Consider the following 25,065-nt stretch of genomic DNA (forward strand, 5'->3'; position numbering starts at 1 on the left):
CTCTGGGTGCTCCGGTTTCCTCCAACAATCCAAAGATGTGCAGGTTTGGAGGATTGGCCATGCTAAATTGCCCCTTAGTGTCCCATGATGGGTAGATTAGGGGGATTAGCGGGGTAAATACATGGGGTTACGGGGATAGGATCTGGGTGATCTCTGTTTTGGGGGGGGGGGGGGGAAATTGGTGCAGACTCGATGGGCTGAGTGGCCCTCTTCTACAGTGGGGAATCTATGAGTGGGGCAGGCCCATATTTATACAGAGTCATGAACTGTTTTGATGGAATGTGAAGGAATAAACTGCTTTCAGGGGCAGAAAGGTCAATGACCAGAGGGCAAGGATTAAAAAAGGGAAAGCAGCAGGAGAGGCAGGAGGTGGAAAATAATTTCTTTTAAAAATACGCAGAGTTCAATCTGGATACACTGCATGAATGGATAGTAGAAGCAGGTTTGCCCACTAACTTCCCGAATGGAAATTAAAGATTTGAAGGGAGAAAAAGTGCGGGAGCACTGAGAAGGTTAGAGGAATAATTTGGACAGCATTACAAGCGAGCTGAGGTAAGAAGGGCCAAATGGCCTCCTTCAGCATCATTCTACAATTGTTCCACTAGTACCACCTTCACCTGTTCACAACCATGTTTAAGACATCATGTAGCACAGGAAAATGAAGTGCTCCGATAATGAAATTATTTTCCCTCTTTAAAAACTAAAACCAGACTGTACAGAAAGCCCTGTGTTACCGGGGCTGTGAGGTTTGCCATTAGATGCTACTGAACCTCCAATTAAAAGTTCTGCACAGTAAGAACTTAACAGTGGAGGCAAACTCAATAGGGTCTTTTAAGAGACTCCTGGATGAGTACATGGGACTTAATAGGATGGAGGGTTATAGGTAGGCCTACTTGTGGGGCCGAAAGGCCTGCTTTTGTGCTGTAGTTTTTCTATGTTCTATCCCTCTGGATCCAAACACCGAGGCACACCTTGTACACTTTACATATCGCTTCAAATAATTGATTCTCATTTTCTGACACCTTTCTCCCTCAAAAAGATAGTCCCATCTGAGGACATTTGAACACGCTTATCAACTATGTAAAGGCGAGAGAGAGGGAGCAGAAAAGACTGGTGCATGCTTCTAGGGGCAAGGAGCTTTTTAGTTACACGGACAGATCGGGACTGCTCCCCTTAGAAAATTAAAGTTTCTGGGGAGATTTGATAAATTCAAATTCACAAGAGGTCTAGAGAGTAAATTGAGAAACTGTTCCTGTTGGCTGCAGGATAGAGAACTATAGGATATAGGACACATACAAGGTAAGATGGGGAAAAGCTTCTTTTACACAGCGAGTGGTTGGGATTCACAATGTACTTCGGTTGTGCCTGGGGGAAGAGGGTAGATTCAACCGAGGCTCTCAGAGAATTGGGGTTGTGGTACCTGAAAAGAAGAACAAATCACAGGGCTACAGGGAAAAGGCAGAAGGAGTGGGACCAACTGAGCCGAGCTTGCAGAGAATCAACAGACAATGGGCTGAATGGCCTCCTTTTACACCGTAACCAATGGTTCTACAAGAATCAAAGAGAAAGAAATATGGTTGATTGCTTTGCTAATATAGGCTATCAACTTGGCCAGTTAACTGGCTAATACAGGTATATGCTGGAACGTAGGCTTTTACTGCAAGGAGTCACTTTGAAGTCACCATAATGTGTGCCAAGACACTTGAAGCTGGATATTGGCGACGCTAATGAACACAAGTTTAAGTGGAGTTGGTTCAATAAATTGCAATGTTTTCACCCTTGGTACATTAAATCTGGTTAATGTTTAAAAACCTTAAAAGTACAACTGAAGTACGTTTGATCTAAGAGTCCAAACTGCCTCTCTTCCCCAATAATTCCATCACAACTCCATCTTATTGCGTCCATCTTATTTCCTCACAGTCAAGGTGTAGGTTCCACCCCACTGCCAATCCCAGTCTCGTTCCAAGTTGGCCATCGCCATAGCAGTGGGTCGCACTAAACCGACCTCAACACCAAAGTTATCGAGACGACACCATGTAAACTCCCAAGACTCTACTTCCCAAGTTCCCTACTGCAAATGCAACACTGAGCTCAACTGTAATGACCTCCACACAATCCCATAGCATGTCAGAAATCAATACTGACATTTACATAGCCCTTTTATGACCAACAGGTGTTACTGCCACTAAAGTATTTTTTGAAACAAAAACAGAATTAGCCGAAAAATCTCAGCAGGTCTGACAGCATCTGTGGAGAGAGAATAGAGCCAACGTTTCGAGTCTGGATGACCTTTTGTCAGAGCTTTGTTCATCTCCACATCATAGCTATTCTCTCTCCACAGAGGCTGTCAGACTGCTGAGACTTTCCAGCATTTTCTCTTTTTGTTTCAGATTCTAGCATCCGCAGTAATTTGCATTCATAAAAGTGTTTTTTTTTAAAGTGTTGTCAGTGTTGTAAAAGCCAGCACACAGGAATGGCCATTTTAGCACAAGTGACAACCCTATGGAAAATGAAGTCATCCAAGACTTTGCCTATCAATTGTACCAGGGTAGGTTGTTCCAATTTAACGTGCCCGTGGATGATCATGTGCACACATGAAATGAAAGATTTTGAGGCCATTTTGTGAAGCTCCAATCTGCTTTTCATTCAAACTTGGCTTGCAGTAATTAAAACTGCAGTTACTTACCTTCACCATCTCATGCAGCTGCCAGATGCAGCCAATTTTTAAACCTCACTAGCCGCTGCCCGGCAGTCTGGACTCTGGTTTCAAACGGGTTTATACTACATCACCGTGGATCACCTCGGCGACTCGATTCAAGAAGCAACCCAACCTGATGAGGTGGCCACCTCCACTCTTGCCAACTGCCCTACCTGGAGCCAGTTTGGTCAGATCCTGCTGCGCAGAGCCCCTTGCCACTAAACCCACAACCTCAGCAGGTCACAAGGATCTCCGCTCATGTGGGAAATGATGGGGTTAAATTCCGTATTGTAGGACTGGGAGAGAGGAAGTATGGGAGAATATGAAACGCCAGGAATTTCAAGTCATCCTAAACAAATGACCACAGTAAAATCAATCTTCTGATAAAATCTGCCTTGATGTAGACATGAATAACCACCCCGATGATTGTCCATGCAGGAATATAAAGCATTTCAGTGCTGGCCACTCTGGGCCTTCAAGCAAGTTAAAAATGTGCACACAGATTAGAATTGGCTTTGAGGGGAACACTTTCTCACCGGATCTTCTCAGTTTTAATGTGATCGGGTCCTCTTTCAGAATCAGATGGTGGCAATCCTTGCAGAAGGTCACAGCCTCTGGGCAATGACAGGGATCTCAAACTGAAAAATCCGTGAGGCAAAGTGAAGTTACTCAATGAGCATGACTGCCTCCTGCTGGAAACGTGCGCAGAGCCAAGACTCAATGTCAGAGCTGCAATGTGCCAAGTCTCACATGTTGTGCACTGTAAAGGACTATGTTTTTTTCCCCTCGCCTAGATTATAATCTCAATTGTAATTGCAAGTGTAATCTGCGGGAAGTGATTTGTAGATCACCAAGTCCACACATGAATAGAGAATTGCCATACTGAGGAAATGCTGCACTGTCACAAGTACTCTTCTCAACCGATCCATCACAGCCATCCTTTGAGGGCAAGGGTCCCATCATGGCATTGTGTGTGAAAGAAAGTTCTGCCCCAAATTCATTCCTCAACTACTGCAAGACAGATGAACTAATATACCAATAGGATACATCAACACCACGAACAAGTTATCTGATCATTATCACATTGCTGTGTGCAAATTGGCTTTCACAGATTCTTTTCTTACAAAAAGTTACTTCAAAAAGTAAAGTGCGTTGAGGCAGACAGTGGCTGTGAGAGGTGCTTTATAAATTCAGTTCAGTTCTGTCTTTTGAACTGTATGTGTGTGTGTGTACGATGCACTTCTGTCGCAGGTGTAACCTCTAACCTCCCCACAAGGAGAAAGACAATTTTCATAGAATCCCTACAGTGCAGAAGGAGGCCATCTGGCCCATCAAGCCTGCATGATAACAATCCCACCCATGGCATGGTGGCACAGTGGTTAGCAGTACTGCGTCAGTGCCAGGGACCCAGGTTCAATTCTAGCCTTGAGTAACTGTCTCTTTGGAGTTTGCACATTCTCCCTGTCTAAATGGGTTTCCTCCGGTTTCCTCCCACATGGTAAATTGCCCGAGTATTAGGGGGATTATCAGGGTAGATACGTGAGGCTATGGGCATAGGGGCTGGGTGGGATTTTTTTTTTTGAAACCCTACAGTGCAGAAGGAGGCCATTCGGCCCATCGAGTCTGCACCGACCACAATCCCACCCAGACCCTACCCCCACATATTTACCCGCTAATCCCTCTAACCTACGCATCCCAGGACTCTAAGGGGAAATTTTTAATCTGGCCAATCAACCTAACCCGCACATCTTTGGACTGTGGGAGGAAACCGGAGCACCCGGAGGAAACCCACGCAGACACGAGGAGAATGTGCAAACTCCACACAGACAGTGACCCGAGCCGGGAATCGAACCTGGGACGCTTTGTTGTGGCGTTCGTGGTGTTGAAGGATAAATATTGGAAAGGACACAATGTTTCTTGGGATCTTTTAGATTCACCCAGTTTAAAGTCTTATCTGAAGGACGACACTTCCGACAGTGCAGTGCTCCCTCAGTACCGCACCAAAGTGGCAGTCTTGATATCTGTGCTCAGGTCCTTGAGTGGGACCTGAACCCAGGACCTTGCGATTCAAGAGGTGAATGCGTTACCCACAGAGCCATAGGCAGAGGGGCATCAGGTTAAGATTTCACCCCAGACAGTGCAGCACTCATTCAGCACTGCAATGGACTATACCAGCCTCTGTTTTTGCATGAGGGTTGGAGTGGGACTTGAACCCAGAACCTTGCGATTCAGAGGAGAGGGAGCTATTCACCAAGTCACGGCTGACATGACTCCTTAGACTTGAAGAGAAACACCCTAGAATACAAAGTGGACTGCCTAGAAGTTATCTCCTGCAAAATATAATTGATAATAGGAGCCAAAGGGACATTTTACTCAGTGAAATGGTTTCCTATGCACATTAAGTTACTTTAGCATTACTGAGCTGGCAGCATACTCATGTAGATTTATATAGCTCCATGACTTGCCTTACAGCTGGGAGTGCTGACTTCTGTCAGGTGAGCTTTGATTCAAAGTTTCAGTAGTTTTTATAATTAGCACTTTATGCAGAGTTACTCTGGCAGCGCACCAGCATTTACCACTAGTCTTTGCAATCCTAAACCCAGCGTGTCTAAGCGAAGGAGTGTTACTACATATAGTCACGGTGCTTCTGGCTGAGGGAAGCCGGGATTCCCTGGTAAATTGCTTATCTTTTAAAATAAAAGCTTCTTCAACCTAACCCAATCTCAACACAAGCTTCTCATTTTAAAAAATTTACACACTGCTGTTCACAACCAGATGTCTTAAAGCTCTCCACAGCCAATGAAGCTCTTTGGGGAGGTAGTCGCTATAATGAGTTAATTTGCCAAGAAACTCCCCCAAACTGCAATGCAACAATCGCCAGACAATTCATGGAATCTCAGAATCCCTACAGTGCAGGAGGCCATTCAGTCCATCGAGTTAGCGCCGACCCTTTGAGAGAGCATCTTACCCAGGCCCTCCCCCTCCCACCCCCATCCTATCCCCGTAATCTCTAGCATTTACCCTGCTAATCCCCTAATTTGGGACACTAAGGGGCAATTTAGCATGGCCAATCCTCATAACCTGCACATCTTTGGATTTATGATGCCGAGCGAGGGTGAAATATCGGTTAGGACATCAGGAATAATATCCTTGGCCCTTTGATGAGATAATGCCACAGTAGTTTTTGCACCCAAGCAGACTGAGGGGGCCTCATTCAAGAGACAGCATCTCTGACAGTGCTGAGTTCCCTCAGTACTGGACAGTAGTGTCAGTTGTGACATTTGTGCTCAAGCCCGAGTTTGGGGTCTTGAACCCAGAACCATAGCATCTCTACAGTGCTGAAGCCATTCAGTCCATCGAGTTTGCACCAACTCTATCTGACAGAGTACCTTACCCCAAGCCTTTCCCCAACCCTAAACCCACGCATTTACCATGGCTAAGCTATATAACCTGCACATCTTTGGACTGTGGGAGGAATGATGTGGCGATGCCGGCGTTGAGACTTCTTACTGTGGGAGGAAACCAGAGCGCCCGGAGGAAACCCACACAGATATGGGAAAAATGTGCAAACTCCACACAGACAGTAACCCGAGGCAAGGATAACCCAGCGCAGAGGAAGCAGCGCAAACCACTGTGCCACCATGCCTTGCGATTCAGAGGCGAACATGTTAACCACTGTGTCACGACTGACCACAAGCGAAAGGTTGAGTTGGAAGCTCAACAGTTTTAAACCCGACTGGCTTGGTTAGCAAAGGATATTGTCTGCGGTTTCCGAGGTGACAGAGAAGAGATATCACACAAACCTCAAACTAGAAATGTAATAAGTACCTTGTGAAAAGCTCAACGGAGGCTTATTTTATCCACAGCTGCCCCTCTCTCCCCCAACACCCATCTTTAAAAGAATTCTGAACACTTTTGGTAAATAATTCAAAAGATTCAGAGTGCACCTGTGCATGACGGTGAGCAGATGTTAGAAGGAAAGCAATTTAAAATGTAGATTTGATATCCAGGCAACTTTCTTCTCCAGTCCCTCCCCCCAACTCAAGTTTCCAATTCTGTCAGAAATAGACTACACATTTATACAAAAGGGTTTGCTATTTGTATTAACAAGTTATTTTCTAGTCATTAGAACCATCTTCAGTCAAACGGCTTCCCTGTCAATGTGAGAATTCATACACAGAAAATAGAAGTAGGAGTAGGCCATTCGGCCCTTTGAGGCTATTTTGCCATTCATTTTGATCATCGCTGATCAAATTAAATATCCTGATCCCATCTTCCCCCCATATCCTTTGATCCCTTTAGCCCCAAGAGCTATATCTATTTTTTTCTTGAAATCACACAACATTTTGGCCTCAACTACTTTGTGATAGTAAATTCCATAGATTCACCACTCTCTGGGTGAAGAAATTTCTCCTCACCTCAGTCCAACAAAGGTTTACCCCTTATCCTCAAACTATGACCCCTAGTTCTGTACGCCCTCACCACCAGGAACATTCTTTCTGAATCCTCCCTGTCTATTCTTGCTAGAATTTTATAAGTTTCTATGAGATCCCCTCTCACTCTTCCAAACTCCACTGAATACAATCTTAACCGACTTAGTCTCTCCTGATGACAGACCTGCCATCCCAGGAATCAGCCTGGTAAACCTTTGCTGCACTCCCTCTATAGCAAGGGCATCCTTGTTCAGATAAGAACACCAAGACTGCACACAATACTCCAGGTTTGACCTCACCAATGCACTACACAATTGCAGTAAAACATCCCTATTCCTATACTCAAATCCCCTCGCTATGAAGGCCAACATACTATTTGCCTTCTTCACTGCCCGCTGTACCTGCGCACTTACTTCATTATTAATTCACGTGATATGCTTGTGCAAGTGGGTTTTCCCCAACCCAAGACTGCACAGGTTTGGGTGAGAGATGCCAATAATCCTAGCTGAACCTAAGCCCGGTCTTGTCAAACACTCATGCGCACAAACTTTGAAGCAGCAATCCATTGCACAGCAACAGGAACGTAAGCAGATTCCTTTGCCTGTTCCAGCCCAGTCTCATTTGCGGCAATTCTCCCCCCCTCAACACTCAATGACACAGGAATCAGTGTGTCACAGTGCTATACTCCAGCACATTTAGCCAGTGCTACATCAAATGAGCCAAGAATCCCCTCCAGCAGTAGGGATCAAGAAAGATACCAACACAAAGTCTTGTTAAATGATCTGTCCCCTTAGGACAGAGAAACTAGCATGTCTAGCAACGGCTGGTAAAATGGCAGGTAGCAGAGTAAGAGGCAGATAAAGGAATCCATCGACAGTTTAAGCAGTAGAACAGGGAAAAGATTTGAAACACCACAAAGATGTCGGCTGCCTTCAAGGACCATGGAAGTTGGAGAGTAATGGCTGTCGATCTTGTAAAGCAAGGCACCTGAGAAAAATCACCGTGGCTTCTGCAACTTATGCAAAGCCCCCCTTCAGTTCAGAGTCAATCTTCGCGGGGCAAGGGAGGACAGAATTTACCAGAAGCACAAGAGGCTGGCAGCAGCAACCCAGGGGTGGAACCAGGTTAGATTAGCATTACTCCACAATGAAGCAATGGCAGAGGAATCCTGAGCAGTGCATTAGTATTACTTGTACATGGCTCAAAATACTTGACCCAATGTCTGGAACAAAGAGAATGTACAGTTGTTCTGCTCAAACGTATCATGCTTTAAGTGGACTTTTGAAAACTCAACCACAATTATCCTTCATGGAATTCACGATCTTCCATCAAATCCCTACAGTACAGAAAGAGGCCCATCGAATCTGCACCAACTCTCTGAAAGAACATCCTACCCTGGCCCACCCCCCCATCGCTGTAACCCCACACACTTACCCTGCTAATTCCCCTAACCTATGCATCTTTCAACACTAAGGAGCAATTTAGCATGGCCAATCCACCCACCTGCATATCTTTGGAGCATGAGGGGAAACTGGAGCACCAAGAGTAAACCCACACAGGGATAACATGCAAACTCCTCAGACAGTCACCCAAGGCCAGAACTGAAGCCTGGCGTTGTGGGGCAGCAGAGCTAACCACTGTGCCGCCCTTCAGTCTGCTTCGATTGGAATGCAGATGCAATTGGCTTCCCAGATGAAGGAGAGGGGGGAAAAAGAAGGGACAGGTTCTCTAGCAACTTTATCCCCATTGATCCCATGGAGAATGAGGTTTGATCTGAATAGCAGGGTGTGGTCGTGGTGAGTTGCAAAACTGGGGGAGGAGAGAGAGAAAATGAATGGAAGCCAATTGAATCATAACCACTTATAGCGAACTGTTCAAACAAGCCACGAGCATGTCTGCTGTCCACATGATCTCTTCACTTGGGAGTAGGAAATACCTTAACCCAGGTCACTGTGGAGAGTCAGATGGGAAACAGACAAGGGCAAGTTTGAGGGTTAGAATAGAATTATAGAATTCCTACAGTACAGGAAGCGGCCATTTGGCCCATCGGGTCTGTACTGACCACAATCCCATCCAGGCTCTATTCCTGTAACCCCACACATTTACCCTGCTAATCCCCCACATTTACCCTGCTAATCCCCCTGACACTAGGGTCAATTTATCATGGCCAATCAACCTACTCCACATCTTTGGACTGTGGGAGGAAACCAGAGCACCCAGAGGAAACCCACGCAGACACAGGGAGAATGTGCAAATTCTGCACAATGATCTGAGGCCAGAATTAAATCCAGATGCCTGGCGCTGTGAGGCAGCAGTGCTAACCACTGTGCTGCCAGTGGCACAATGGTTCTGGTACAATTGGCTTCATGGGGCCTGTCCAAAGCTTTGGTCTACACAAGACACGAAGTCCCATCATGGATTCTCAGGGCTACATATAAATTTTAAATCCATATTTTAATTTGCACCTCAGTTGTTGGCATTAATAAATAATAAAACTTTTGATTTACATAATGAGGTGAGAGAACAGCCTCATTCTATACATCATTTCTCAGCTTATTGAGTGAGACAGGCTTATACTCTCACAGATTGACAGGGTAGGTGCCAAAAGATCACTTCCCCTGGTTGGACAGCCCAGCAACTGCTGTCAGGCTTTGGCTACGGGGTCAGCCATTTAGGGCCAGGGTGAGGAGAAATTTCTTTGCGTTGTGAATCTTTGGAATTCTCTACCCCAGAGAGCTGTGAATTCTCGCTCATTCAGCACATTCAAGAGCGAGAGAGACAGATTTTTGCACAACAGGGGAATCGGGGAATATAGCAGGAAAAAGTGGAGCCATGATCTAATTGAATGGGAGAGCAGACTCAAGGGGCCGAATGGCCTACTTCAGTTATTACCTGTCTTCAAACCCACAAATTTAAAATACAAAGTCAGAACTGAGTAGACAGAGTTTCAAGGACAGCTGACTGCAAACATCAGCAAGGAATCCAATGAAGATTCTCACATACCATCCTCATAGAAAAACCTTGTTCCCTTGGATGCAGTCTAAGGAATGAGGCTTAAATGCGAACTGTAAAATAGTGGGAAATATAAATATGGGGGAGGTATACGTGACAACTGGAATTGGTCAGATTTCTCAGAGTTGATATCAATCATGAAAAGCTTTACAGTAGATCTGATTGTAATAACCAGACCAGAAGGCAACTCTAAGGCATTCTCTCCCCCCCAACGATCAAGGTCAATGCTGCTCTTTACCCACTATCACTTGGACTTTCCAACAAGTGTCAGTTGCAAGTAACTTATCCAATTTTCCTTTATCTAGCCAAGCTGTCAATTCTACCATTCCCACTGCTGCCCAGGTTTAATCAGGTGGAATGATCCAGATCCACCTGTTCCAATATCACAGTCAGAATATCTATCCATTTACCAATTAGATAGTTGGTACCGCCCCATTCCCCCCCCCCCCCCCCCCCCCAACAATGTTGGTAGCATTGAAAGTTTAGTGAAAGACTATTTCAGCAGGAGACAGTGACTGAGTGGTATTGTCACTGGGCTAGCAATCCAGAGGCCCCGGTTAATGCTCTGGGAACATGGATTCAAATCCTATGAAAGCCGGTGGAATTTAATTTATAAAATCAATAAACCTGGAACTGAAAGCTGCTCTTGAGGAATGGTGTAAGAAGTCTAACAACACCAGGTTAAAGTCCAACAGGTTTATTTGGTAGCAAAAGGCTTTTGCTACCAAATAAACCTGTTAAACATAAGAACATAAGAAATAGGGGCAGGAGTAGGCCATCTAGCCCCTCGAGCCTGCCCCGCCATTCAATAAGATCATGGCTGATCTGAAGTGGATCAGTTCCACTTACCCACCTGATCCCTATAACCCCTAATTCCCTTACCGATCAGGAATCCATCTATCCGTGATTTAAACATATTCAATGAGGTAGCCTCCACCACTTCAGTGGGCAGAGAATTCCAGAGATTCACCACCCTCTGAGAGAAGAAGTTCCTCCTCAACTCTGTCCTAAACTGACCCCCCTTTATTTTGAGGCTGTGCCCTCTAGTTCTAGTTTCCTTTCTAAGTGGAACGAATCTCTCCACCTCTACCCTATCCAGCCCCTTCATTATCTTATAGGTCTCTATAAGATCCCCCCTCAGCCTTCTAAATTCCAACGAATACAAACCCAATCTGCTCAGTCTCTCCTCATAATCAACACCCCTCGTCTCTGGTATCAACCTGGTGAATCTTCTCTGCACTCCCTCCAAGGCCAATATATCCTTCCGCAAATAAGGGGACCAATACTGCACACAGTATTCCAGCTGCGGCCTCACCAATGCCCTGTACAGATGCAGCAAGACATCTCCGCTTTTATATTCTATCCCCCTTACGATATAGGCCAACATCCCATTTGCCTTCTTGATCACCTGTTGCACCTGTAGACTGGGTTTTTGCGTCTCATGCACAAGGAACCCCAGGTCCCTTTTCACAGTAGCATGTTGTAATTTTTTCCATTTAAATAATAATCCAATTTGCTATTATTTCTTCCAAAGTGAATAAACTCGCATTTGTTAACGTTATACTCCATCTGCCAGATCCTCGCCCACTCACTCAGCCTGTCCAAATCTCTGTTGGACTTTAACCTGGTGTTGTTAGACTTCTTACTGTGTTTACCCCAGTCCAACGCCGGCATCGCCACATCTTGAGGAATGGTGACCATGGAACTATTTTGTTATAAAAACTCATTTGATTCATTCGTGTTCTTTCGCAAAGTTAAATCTGCCGCCCTTACTTGGACTGGCCTACATTTGACTCCAGAGCTATAGCAATATAGTCAACTCCGAAATGACCTAGCAAGGTACCCAGTTCAAGGGCAGTTAGGGATAGGAATAAATGCTAACCCTACCAGTGACACTCGCATCCCTGAAAGAATTTGAAAATCCCAATGGATTTATGTTCTCCACTAGGTAAAATTTATCATTCATAATTTCAGTTTGGAATTCAGGAGAAACTTTACTCGGAGTGGTTAGTGAGGGATTCACTGCCACATAGAGCACTGGAGGTAAATAACAGGGAAGTGTACAAGGAGAAATCAGGTGGATTGGGACATAATGGGAGCAGGCTGGTGTAGAGCATAAACACTAGCATAGACTAGTTGGGCCCCATTTGAGCTTAAAAAACCAAGTAGCAAAAAATAAGTGCAGGTTTTGAGGATGAGGCAGAACTTGCTTTGGGCGATGCAACTGCCAAAGATGGATGTGCGAGATATACGGTGGTGTTTGTAAAACAACACACCTGTTTGTGTAGTGTGGCCAGTATTAAACCAACTCACAAAGGAATCCCAGAATTGGAAACCAAGTGGGCAGGTCAGTGGCCTGAACTCCAATTTACCTGCCATCTCATAAACAATGCCCATATTTGTTCAACCCAGCAGTCTCTGATGCTCAGTCTTTGCCTCAGCCACTGCAGCATTTAGAAATATTACAGGTCAAGGTGGCATCTGTAAGAATCCGTTTCAAAATTTGCAAAGTTAATTTATTGGTGTTACAAGTAGGCTTGCATTAACACCGCAATGAAGTTACTGTGAAAATCCCCTAGTCGCCACACTCCAGTGCCTGTTCGGGTACACTGATTGAGAATTTAGCATGGCCAATGCATGTTTGTCAGACAATGGGAGGAAGCCAGAGCACCCAGGGAAAACCCACGCAGACATGGGGAGAACATGCAAACTCCACACAGACAGTGACCCAAGCTGGGAACCGAATCCAGGTCCCTGACGCTGTCAGGCAGCAATGCGAATCACTGTGCCGCCATGCCACCCTTAAGCATACTACACTTAGAATGTCAGTCCCAACCCCATCCCCCCCGCCCCCCCAACCCCCAAAGCAAAAGCCGCTTTTGAATGCTCGTGTGTTACTAGGTAGATGTCAGAGGTTAATTCTTCCCTGGCCAGAAATGTTAAGTTACCAGCCTATAATTATCCAGATTACTCGGTCACCTTTAAGGATGCGAATTGGCTAATCTTCAGCTCGGCTGCACACATCCACACTCAATGCAACTAATGGGGGCATTTATCTGCTCTCTCATCCCCTCAGTATCCAAGGATCCATCACAGAACTTGAATTCACTTAATGGCTATGACCAAAATTAATTGTATGTGGAGGTGTCAAATGTTACAGGATTTGGGGAGGGAGAGGGGCAAGGGGGAATTACAATTCACCTAAAAAGGCATTCACTTCTGAGTTTTGTGCTGATCGTACCTGACATCCACTGTAGCCCTGGTACTCATTAATCACCATGCCACTCTGACAATGTAAAACATCTTTCAACACTAAAAACCCTCGCATTGGAGGGAAGCAAAAATAATGCAGGCAGCATGCCAATGAGGGAGATATTCGACACGGGAAACGGAGTAAAGCTCAGCTCAAGAGTGCATTAAAAAAGGGGAAAGTGGGAAGGAGAGGGGGGAATTCCCGAGACAGGGGCTACTAAGACGAGGGCAGGAGACGTAGAGGTGACAAAGTGAAATTACTGCGTAATTCTGCACTTGCTCCAATTGACAACAGGAACAGGAGGGGGAGGGGGAGGGAGGAGGGGGAGAGAATGACAGGTCCCACCCCCAGCAGTGCGCTATTCACACATGCTTCTTGTGCTGAATAGGAAAAGCACCCAAAATAACCACTTCTGCAACCCGATCATCTGAGACAAGTCTCTCTCTGCGGAATAAGTTCTGTTAAAAATAAATATGGGTTCAGGACCACCCAAGCCTTACCACATCTCCACCACAGTCTACTCAAGGTAGGCATTATATTCAATTTAAACTTCCTCTTCATACAGTCCAATTTGGGGGTACCTCTAATTTAGAATTTGTCTCTCCCCACCCTGACAATAATACAAATCAAGTCTGTGCAATTCATAAACTTGATTACAAGTTTATCTGAAGACAGAATAAGCAGGCACACTTGGGTTGGAATTACAAGAATTAGTCTATGCTTCAAATTAGTCCCGTCCCTAGCAGCACAATACAGCAAAGCCACGGAGGTGTAGGGAGGGGTGAAATTCACTTCCACATCACCGCACAGTATATATTCTTCTTAAGGGCAGCACTGGCACCCTGGGAGCCCACTCTTTGAAAGGGAAAGTGGTGTCGTGGCAAGGTCACTGGGCTAGTAATCTAGACGCCCAGGCTAAAGCTCTGGGGCATGGGTTCAAATCCCACCATAGCAGCTGGAGTTTATATTCGACTAGTAAATTGGAATTGAAAGCCAGTCTCAGTAATGGTGACCATGAAACTATCTTTGATTGTTGTAAAAACCCACCTAGTTCACTAATGTCCCTTTAGGGAAGGAAATCTGCCGTCCTTACCCAGTCTGGCCTACATGTGACTCCAGATCACAGCAATGTGGTTGGCTCTTAATGCTCCCAGGGATGGGTAATAAATGCTGCCCAGCCAGTGACACCCACATCCCAGAAATGGCCTCGCAAGTCACTCAGTTCAAGAGCAATGAGGGATGGGTAACTAATGCTGGCCTTGTCAGCAACACCCACATCCCACAAAAGACATTTGAGAGATTTTCCTCACTTCAGAATACCTACACCAAGAACACAACTAATCTCACTTTGCAATTGTGCCCAGCATTTAGCAGCCACACCCAGAACCTCATCACAACAGAAAACACATCCAGCCACAAACAGCTAATCGAAACATAGATCAGATATAGCGGCATAAAATTGGCACGTACGGAGTTAAATGCTTATTAAACTGTCTAAAGTAGCCAGACTGCTTAATAAGTTATAAACAGTACCTAAGTCATTGACTTCTGTGGTGATGTCCAAAGACTGGGCCAACATCCCCTGTAATTGTTTGGGGAGTGCATGGATTTAAGTGTGGGTCACTTTAAATCTTTTTTTGCACAGTTGTACGCACACAATGATTTAAGGGACCTGGTTTGTATAGGGACCTGGTGCAGTAAAGGGAACATTGATGGATGTCAATTAACTGGTACAAGTGTGTGCTCCAGCCATTGGGACAGGGGCGCTGGCGGGAGAGAGGCCCTCCCCAGCCATTGGGATGGGGTGCCAGTTTCCTTCCTGTAACGCTATTATTCTGCCAGCAATGAATGCTGCCAATCCCCGTAAATCGGTGTCCTCTGGTTCTCAAGTCTTTGGGCCAATGGGTACAATTTCTCTCCATCTATTCTATTCAGAAGCATGATTTTTTTTTTTTAAAAAAGGATCAAATTCCCTCTTCGAGAGAAACCCCAGCTTCTCCCGTCCACCACACAATGATCGAGTTACAGAAGTTTAAAGTGACCTTTGTGGCAACAATTGTGTTATATTGTCCAGTGATTAAATCGGGGGAGCCTCCCACCATGAAAGAGTTTCCAAGGAAAAGTAGATGGCACAAACAGCGTGGCAAAGCCAACTCACACCCATATAGAAACAGCAAGGCTGGCACCTCAACCACCTCATTTCAACGCAACAGTAATTTTACGCTGGTTAATATTCCAGTCAGTAGCTGCCGCTTTGATGGAGACACCTCTTTGAACACAGTTTACTCGAGTGGCTAACCTTTCAAATTGTCACTTTTTGTTTCTGCAGGACTTTATCAAAGTGCTGTTGACACTTCCTCAATGGATGGAAGTAAGTCATTTCAAATACAGGCAATTCAAAGAGGAGGCAAGGACATTTACACATCTGAGCAAAAAGCAAAATCATACTGAAGAGAAATTATCACTTCAAGGGCGATTGGAAAAAGGATTCCGCTTCAAGAATCAATTTCCCCATTGCGGAAGCCTGGCAATCTTTCATATGTGGAGATGCCGGCATTGGACTGGGGTAAACACAGTAAGGAGTCTAACAACACCAGGTTAAAGTCCAACAGGTTTATTTGGTAGCATTGGACTTTAACCTGGTGTTGTTAGACTCCTTACAATCTTTCATATTCCAGCCGTTCTCACTAATCTCATGGCTTGTCCTGATCAGATACCGGGATCAGTAATTAACCCCCCACCCCTCCAAGCTGCTGGGAGACATCAAGGGCCAATCACAACACCATCATTTCTACGGCCGCGTACAAAGCACTTTCGGCAACTTCATCCTCACTGCCCTATCCTCCCCCAATGCTTGGCAACCATGATCTGAAGCTTGTACAGCTTCCATTATTGATGGTTTACAATTAGAGGGTAGGTTATTTGTAAACCACGTGACATTTTACCCAGTGGTCCCCAGCTTGGCACAGTGACAGTAGTTGACACTGCTGCCTCAGCGCCAGGGACCCAGGTTCGATTCCAGCCTCGGGTCACTGTCTGTGTGAAATTTACACGTTTTCCCCGTGTCTGTGTGGGTTTCCTCCAGGTGCTCCGGTTTCCTCCCACATTCCAAAGATGTGCAGGTTAGGTGGATTGGCCATGGAAAATTACCCCTCAGTGTCTCAGGATGGGTAGGTTAGAGGGACTAGTGGGATAAATACGTACAGCTATGGGGATAGGGCCTGGGTGGGGTGCTCTGTCAGAGAGCCAGTGCAAACTCGATGGGCCGAACGGTCTCCTTCTTCACTGCAGGGATTCTATTCTATGCTATCCATCGAGGTCCTGGGATTGTCAGCCATGCACATTTGGTAGTTCTGGTGACTGAGCCCCAACTTGTGGGTTCAATTCTCACTGCAAGAATATATAATGCAATTTACAGGGTGCTGGAATGCTACACTGCCAAAGGTACTGTCTTTCAAGTGAGATGTTAAACTGAGGCCTTATCTGTCTCTTAGGTAGGCACAAAAGATCCTACACTCAGGTCCCTCTGCTCCTGCTCGTCCTTTTATGTCGCAGTGTCTCTATCAAAATGAAGCACTGCACATTCCTCCGCATTAAACTTCATCTGCCATCCGTCTGCTCATTCCACCAATCTGTGTATGCCCTTTCAAAGTTCCTCCTCTCAGTTCACAATGCTTCCAAGTTTCATATCAACTGCAAGTTATGCCCTGTACGCCAAGGTCCAGGTCATTAATATGCATCAGGAAAAGCAAAGGTCCCAACCCCCGGGGAACCCCCCTACAAATCTTCCTCCAGCCCAGAAAATGTTAATTAGCCACAGCTCGGTTTCCTATCACTCAACCTGTTTCAATACCATATTGCTACTGTCTCTTTTATGCTATAAGCTACAACCTTGCTCACAAGACTGCTGTGTGGCACCATAATCAAATGTCTTTTGGAAATCCATGTATATCATATCAACAGCATTACCCTCAACAACCCTCTGGTACCTCTTCAAAAATAACTCCCAACAAAACACAATTTGCCTATAATAAATCCATGCTGGGTTTCTTTAATTAACCTACATTTGTCCATGTGTCATTGTATCCCAAAATTGTTTCTAGAAACTTCACCACCACTGAAATTAAACTGACTGGCCTGTAGTTACTGGGATTAGCTTGTTGTTAGAGCAAGGGTGCGACACTTGCAATTCTCCAGCCCTCTGGCACCGCCCGAATCTCAGGAAGATTGAAAAATGATGGCCAGTGCCTCCAGTTTCCACCCTCACTTCCCTCAGTATCCTTAGAGCCAGGTGCCAGTGCTTATCAACCTCAAGTAGCAGCAGCTTATCCAATATCTACTTGTTAATTTTACACTAAGGTTAATGGTTAATGCTTTGACAAAGGGTCATCTGGACTCGAAACGTCAGCTCCTTTCTCTTCTTACAGATGCTGCCAGACCTGCTGAGATTTTCCAGTGTTCTCTCTTTTGGTTGTTAATTTTAAACCCTTCTGGAATTACCACTCTTTTTTTTAGTTTATTTGTGTCACAAATAGGCTTACATTAACACTGCAATGAAGTTGCTGTGAAAATCCCCCAGTCGCCACACTCCGGTGCCTGTGCGGGTACACTGAGGGAGAATTTAGCATGGGCAACACACCCAACCAGCACAGCTTTCATACTGTGGGAGGAAACCAGAGCAGACACGGAGAGAACGTGCAGACTCCACACAAACAGTGACCCAAGCCAGGAATCGAACCCTGGTGCTGTGAGGCAGCATTGCTAACCACTGTGCCATTCTCTTAGATCTGCCACCAGCAATCCTGGAGCACAATCTAAAAACCACATCCTGAGCTGGGCAAGACATCTGGAACAGTCAAGGCTGGTTCTAGCCATGGCATTCAAATTCCATCAGTACCACGTGTGTCGGTACAGTTGAGCATTCGCCCAAGTCTCTGATCACGGATATGACTCAAACAATTTGCATGTTAAATTAAGTTTTCTTGCTCTCCAGGCAAGAGATCAAGTCCAGGCACCCAGTGCCAACATCAAGCACAGACTGTTATAGCGTATGCCACACTTAACCCTGCCCCAAATATTCCTCATTCCCAACTAAGTGTGTGCCTTACTTCAGCTGTTGTGACTTTTCCTCATTCCCAACCATCCTATGTTCTGAATGCTGGCTAGAGCATAAATAGGGACTGTTGTGCATCATAACTTCCAGTTCATCGGGTAGTGGACGTTTGCCTATAATCAAGACAGCTCAAACTCAAGATTCTTATAGACAGCACATTCAACGGTTAAACTTCACCAGCTGTCACTAACCACTGCCAAAACATAGCCATAGGAAGGCCCCAGTAACTTCATTGCTTACTGACCATCTTCTAGAACACCTGACATACAAGGATCTCAAATAGAGTTTCTTGTTGCTTTCTCCTTTCCAAACTGTCCGGCAGCACCACCCTGAGCTTGGAGCCCACGTGTTTTGTCCAGCAAATCAACAAGACCCACCACATATTCCCTTAATCCATGCCCAATAAACCTCGGACTTTTATGCACTTACTCTTCCTGTCCGCTAATAGCAGCCAGCATGGCAACTGGTTCACCTCCATTCCTTCCCAGTCTCAATGCCATTTCCTATCTCTTCAGTTACTCTCCAAAAACGACAATATTGATCCAAAAGCCCTGGTGTCTGCATCAGACCCTGCAACAAGTCCAATTCGCCAGTCAACCCTGGCTGCCATTTAAAATTCAGCGTTTGGAAACAGCACAAGCTCCTGCCTTCCATTTTCAACCTTTCAGTCTGATGATATTGACCTCCCAAACTGTGACACCTCCTTCACCCAACATTAGCAGCTCAGGGCTTGGTGACCAAAGTTGTACTCTGGAACCCCACCCCCCCCTTCCCGAAACACACCCTCCTTGGGTTCAGCATTTTTGTTATTCTCCTCTCCCACCAAAACCCATCACCGTGTGATGCCTTCTTTCACTGAAGGCCTGTAACCCACAGAAACAACCAGTGAACTTCCAAAATACCCTTTCACAACAGCGAGAGAAATGAACATTGCTAGTTCGCCACACATGAAATATTTCTATACCGCTGCTAAAAAGATGCCCCTCCCCCCTCAAAATAAAACTGGTTTCAACTCCCCATATGCAGAAAATAAACAGAAGTTGGAATGCAATTGCATATAAACAGAGAATGCCAGCCATGCTTATCCTGTCCTCTTGCATTCGCTCACTCACACACACTCCCTACACCCAGCCAGCCGTTCCGATGCTTGTTCTAATCTAAAGTCACCCCAGGTTGGGAACATTAAAATGTCACAATGAAGTCGTGTTTGCACAGAAACAAGGTTGACTTATTTTGGGAGCGGCACCAGCAACACAGAACTGATAAGAAAAGGGCATCAGAAAGGTAGCCCATTTTAAGATGGAACACCATCAGTAGTTACAGCAGTGATTTCAACACCAAGCAAGGGTCAAGATCCTTTGGAGGTTACTTCAGATTCAACCAAATGCCCACTTGTAATAACAAAATCAAACCAGACAAACTTGTGCAATGAAACATTTCAAAAAACGACTGAAGAGGATATTACAAATCTTAGCTGAGGCTGAAGCTGTGATTTCCAATCCAATGTTTCCACCCACAATATTGTTATTTCAAATATTTTCTTTTTTGGCTAAAATGGTTTCAAAAAAGAAAAAAGTTACACCATCTCCAGATGACCCTTAACGCTACTTGTCACTGCATCCCTGATCATTTGAAGTCATTCTTGCACTTTGAAAGAAAAGGCTAAAGCTGAAATCAAAGCAAATTACAATAGGTGCAGAGTAATGTCTGCAACAAGTCTCTCGGTGTCACAAAGTGCAGATCAGGACACAGGCAGCGTGACTGACATGCCCTGTGCCAGAAAACACATGGCCCAATCAGTGACTGACTTGAATGTGGAATTGGGAATCTCACACATACAACTGAGAGGCAACACAGAGAGACAAGACTTTAACGCACTGTCTGTCTGTGTGCATGTGTCTGAGTGTGAGAGCGCGAGTGCGTGTCCGAGTGTGAGAGCGCGAGTGCGTGTCCGAGTGTGAGAGCGCGAGTGCGTGTCCGAGTGTGAGAGCGCGAGTGCGTGTCCGAGTGTGAGAGCGCGAGTGCGTGTCCGAGTGTGAGAGCGCGAGTGCGTGTCCGAGTGTGAGAGCGCGTGTGCGTGTCCGAGTGTGAGAGCGCGAGTGCGTGTCCGAGTGTGAGAGCGCGAGTGCGTGTCCGAGTGTGAGAGCGCGAGTGCGTGTCCGAGTGTGAGAGCGCGAGTGCGTGTCCGAGTGTGAGAGCGCGAGTGCGTGTCCGAGTGTGAGAGCGCGAGTGCGTGTCCGAGTGTGAGAGCGCGAGTGCGTGTCCGAGTGTGAGAGCGCGAGTGCGTGTCCGAGTGTGAGAGCGCGAGTGCGTGTCCGAGTGTGAGAGCGCGAGTGCGTGTCCGAGTGTGAGAGCGCGAGTGCGTGTCCGAGTGTGAGAGCGCGAGTGCGTGTCCGAGTGTGAGAGCGCGAGTGCGTGTCCGGGTGTGAGAGCGCGAGTGCGTGTCCGGGTGTGAGAGCGCGAGTGCGTGTCCGGGTGTGAGAGCGCGAGTGCGTGTCCGAGTGTGAGAGCGCGAGTGCGTGTCCGAGTGTGAGAGCGCGAGTGCGTGTCCGAGTGTGAGAGCGCGAGTGCGTGTCCGAGTGTGAGAGCGCGAGTGCGTGTCCGAGTGTGAGAGCGCGAGTGCGTGTCCGAGTGTGAGAGCGCGAGTGCGTGTCCGAGTGTGAGAGCGCGAGTGCGTGTCCGAGTGTGAGAGCGCGAGTGCGTGTCCGAGTGTGAGAGCGCGAGTGCGTGTCCGAGTGTGAGAGCGCGAGTGCGTGTCCGAGTGTGAGAGCGCGAGTGCGTGTCCGAGTGTGAGAGCGCGAGTGCGTGTCCGAGTGTGAGAGCGCGAGTGCGTGTCCGAGTGTGAGAGCGCGAGTGCGTGTCCGAGTGTGAGAGCGCGAGTGCGTGTCCGAGTGTGAGAGCGCGAGTGCGTGTCCGAGTGTGAGAGCGCGAGTGCGTGTCCGAGTGTGAGAGCGCGAGTGCGTGTCCGAGTGTGAGAGCGCGAGTGCGTGTCCGAGTGTGAGAGCGCGAGTGCGTGTCCGAGTGTGAGAGCGCGAGTGCGTGTCCGAGTGTGAGAGCGCGAGTGCGTGTCCGAGTGTGAGAGCGCGAGTGCGTGTCCGAGTGTGAGAGCGCGAGTGCGTGTCCGAGTGTGAGAGCGCGAGTGCGTGTCCGAGTGTGAGAGCGCGAGTGCGTGTCCGAGTGTGAGAGCGCGAGTGCGTGTCCGAGTGTGAGAGCGCGAGTGCGTGTCCGAGTGTGAGAGCGCGAGTGCGTGTCCGAGTGTGAGAGCGCGAGTGCGTGTCCGAGTGTGACAGCGCGAGTGCGTGTCCGAGTGTGACAGCGCGAGTGCGTGTCCGAGTGTGAGAGCGCGAGTGCGTGTCCGAGTGTGAGAGCGCGAGTGCGTGTCCGAGTGTGAGAGCGCGAGTCCGTGTCCGAGTGTGAGAGAGCGAGTGCGTGTCCGAGTGTGAGAGCGAGTGCGTGTCCGAGTGTGAGAGCGAGTGCGTGTCCGAGTGTGAGAGCGAGTGCGTGCATCTGAGTGTGAGTGCGTGCATCTGAGTGTGAGTGCGTGCATCTGAGTGTGAGTGCGTGCATCTGAGTGTGAGTGCGTGCATCTGAGTGTGAGTGCGTGCATCTGAGTGTGAGTGCGTGCATCTGAGTGTGAGTGCGTGCATCTGAGTGTGAGTGCGTGCATCTGAGTGTGAGTGCGTGCATCTGAGTGTGAGTGCGTGCATCTGAGTGTGAGTGCGTGCGGGCATCTGAGTGTGAGAGCGAGTGCGTGTCCGAGTGTGAGAGCGAGTGCGTGCATCTGAGTGTGAGTGCGTGCATCTGAGTGTGAGTGCGGCGTGCATCTGAGTGTGAGTGCGTGCGTGCATCTGAGTGTGAGTGCGTGCGTGCACCTGAGTGTGAGTGCGTGCGTGCACCTGAGTGTGAGTGTGTGCACCTGAGTGTGAGTGCGTGCATCTGAGTGTGAGTGCGTGCATCTGAGTGTGAGTGCGTGCATGCATCTGAGTGTGTGCGCGTGCATGCATCTGAGTGTGTGCGTGTGTCAGGGTAAGTGCATGTGTGTCAGTGTCTGAGTGAGTGCGTGTCAGTGAGGGTCTCGAGTGCATGTGTCAGCGTGTCTTAGTGAGTGAGTGTGCGTATCCGAGTGTGAGTGCTTGTCCGCATCCGAGTGTGAGTGCTTGTCCGCATCCGAGTGTGAGTGCTTGTCCGCATCCGAGTGTGAGTGCTTGTCCGCAACCGAGTGCGAGTGAGTGCGCGCATCCGAGTGCGAGTGAGTGCGCGCATCCGAGTGCGAGTGCTTGTCCGCATCCGAGTGAGTGCGCGCGTGCGAGTGCTTGTCCGCATCCGAGTGCGAGTGAGTGCGCGCATCCGAGTGCGCGCATCCGAGTGCGAGTGAGTGCTTGTCCGCATCCGAGTGCGAGTGAGTGCGCGCATCCGAGTGCGAGTGCTTGCGCGCATCCGAGTGCGAGTGAGTGCGCGCATCCGAGTGCGAGTGAGTGCGCGCATCCGAGTGCGAGTGAGTGCGCGCATCCGAGTGCGAGCGAGTGCGCGCATCCGAGTGCGAGTGAGTGCGCGCATCCGAGTGCGAGCGAGTGCGCGCATCCGAGTGCGAGCGAGTGCGCGCATCCGAGTGCGAGCGAGTGCGCGCATCCGAATGCGAGCGAGTGCGCGCATCCGAGTGCGCGCATCCGAGTGCGAGTGAGTGCGCGCATCCGAGTGCGAGTGAGTGCGCGCATCCGAGTGCGAGTGAGTGCGCGCATCCGAGTGCGAGTGAGTGCGCGCATCCGAGTGCGAGTGAGTGCGTGCATCCGAGTGCGAGTGAGTGCGCGCATCCGAGTGCGAGTGAGTGCGCGCATCTGAGTGCGAGTGCATGCGTGCATCCGAGTGTGAGTGCGCATCTGATTGTGAGTGGGCGTGCATCTGAATGTGTGCATGTGTCAGTGTAAGTGCGTGTGTCAGTGTGTCTGTGTGTACACATCTGTGTGTGTGTGTACATCTGAGTGTGAGGGCATGTGTCAGTGTCTGAGTGCGTGTCAGTGTGTGCATCTGAGTGAGTGCGTAAATCCGAGTGTGTCAGTATGTGAGTGCACATGTCAGTGTGCGTGAGTATCTGAGTGTGAGTATGTGAGTGAGTGTGTCAGTATGAGTGAGAGTGCATGTGACTGTGGTTGAGAGGTTCTATAATCTGCCCAGTAACAGCAGTCAGTGAAATACAAACTCTACGAGGGAGACAGGCGGTTATTTTTGAGACACCGTCCAGTCAGAGTGAAGCCAATCTCAGAGTTGATCTTTTCTGTGTGAAGCTGCGAGCTCTGACCTTCCCGCAATGATGTTAGAGACTGGGTTTGTTCTCTCTCTATTCCTGTCAGCATTGAGCCGCCTCTCCCCCCGCGCGCTCTGACAGCCTCCACCCCACCCCCGCCCCCCCCCCCGGTGAAGGTGAACAGCGGCCGCCCAGTGACCTCCACCGCCGGCCCGGATAGTGTCGGTGCAGCCAGGCGGCCCAGCCTCCCTCCAAGCCCGGCCTCAAGGCCGCCGCTTCTCCCGCAGCCCGGCTCCCCGCCGCTCCGCCCGACCTTGGGCTCAGCCGTGTCGCGGGTCACTGGGGGGAGGGAGCGGGACAGCCCGGCCTGCGGGCGGCTCTCCGGGTTCCAGTGAGGGGGGGGGGGAAGCCGCAGTGAGAGGGAGGGGAGCGGGTTAAATTGGATCCCCCCTCCTCTCCACAAGGGGCAGCAGCTACAGGCCGGTAGGTCTCAAACAGGAGCACCAGCTGAAACACTCACTCGGGGACGCCGGCTTCGGTGGGTGTGTGAGGGGGGCGGCAGGCCGCTGCTCAGGCCCGAGGCGGCAGTGTCCGTGTCCAGGCCGCTCCGTCCGCAAGCTCCCGGCGCCGCCACACGTGTTCCCAACGCTCACCGCGCGCACGCCAGCTCCCGCGAGAACCCCGCCTCAGGCCCCACCCCGCGAGATCTCAGCGCCAAGCCCCGCCCACCGAGCCCCCTTCATCACGCCGCGCTCCTCCAGCCCCGCCCACTGTCGCTAGCCCCGCCCACCGCCCGCTGAGCCCCCTTCAGGGCTCTTCCAGCCCGGCCCACTGTCGCCTGCCCCCGCCCATCACGTCCAGCCCCGCCCATCACTTCCAGCCCCGCCCACTGTCGTCAGCTCCGCCCACCGCCGGCTGAGCCCCCATCATCACGCCGCGCTCCTCCAGCCCCGCCCACTGTCGCCAACTCCGCCCACCGTCGCCAACTCCGCCCACCATGTCCAGCCCTGCCCAACACCTCCCGAGAGCTCTACGTAGCCCCGCCCATCCGACCCCAGCCCCGCCCACCACCTCCAGCCATGCCCACGGTGCTGCTCTCCTGGGCCACACTCAGTGTCTTAGGCTCCTCCCCCCAGAGCCCGGGCACCGCCCTCTGCCCCGCCCACCGCCCTCTGCACCGCCCTCTGCCCCGCCCACCACGCTACTCTCCTCAGGCCCCGCCCATCTGCTCCAGCCCTTTGATTTGATTTATTATTGTCACATGTATTAACATACAGTGAAAAGTATTGTTTCTTGAGCGCCATACAGACAAAG

At 48.7% G+C, this 25,065-nt stretch overlaps 1 protein-coding gene across 1 annotated transcript in view; it reads right to left on the reverse strand.

Moving 5' to 3' along the window:
* The window catches only part of akap1b (A kinase (PRKA) anchor protein 1b), a 68,024-nt gene extending 43,595 nt beyond the window's left edge, over positions 1–24,429 (reverse strand). Inside the window, exon 1 of the mRNA XM_078224712.1 lies at positions 24,272–24,429. The gene's annotated coding sequence lies outside the window, so the exon portion shown is untranslated. The remainder of the gene's footprint in view (positions 1–24,271) is intronic.
* Positions 24,430–25,065: the final 636 nt, after the last annotated feature.

Source organism: Mustelus asterias, chromosome 12 (assembly GCF_964213995.1).
Source record: "Mustelus asterias chromosome 12, sMusAst1.hap1.1, whole genome shotgun sequence".
In the NCBI taxonomy this organism is placed as follows: Eukaryota; Metazoa; Chordata; class Chondrichthyes; order Carcharhiniformes; family Triakidae; genus Mustelus; species Mustelus asterias.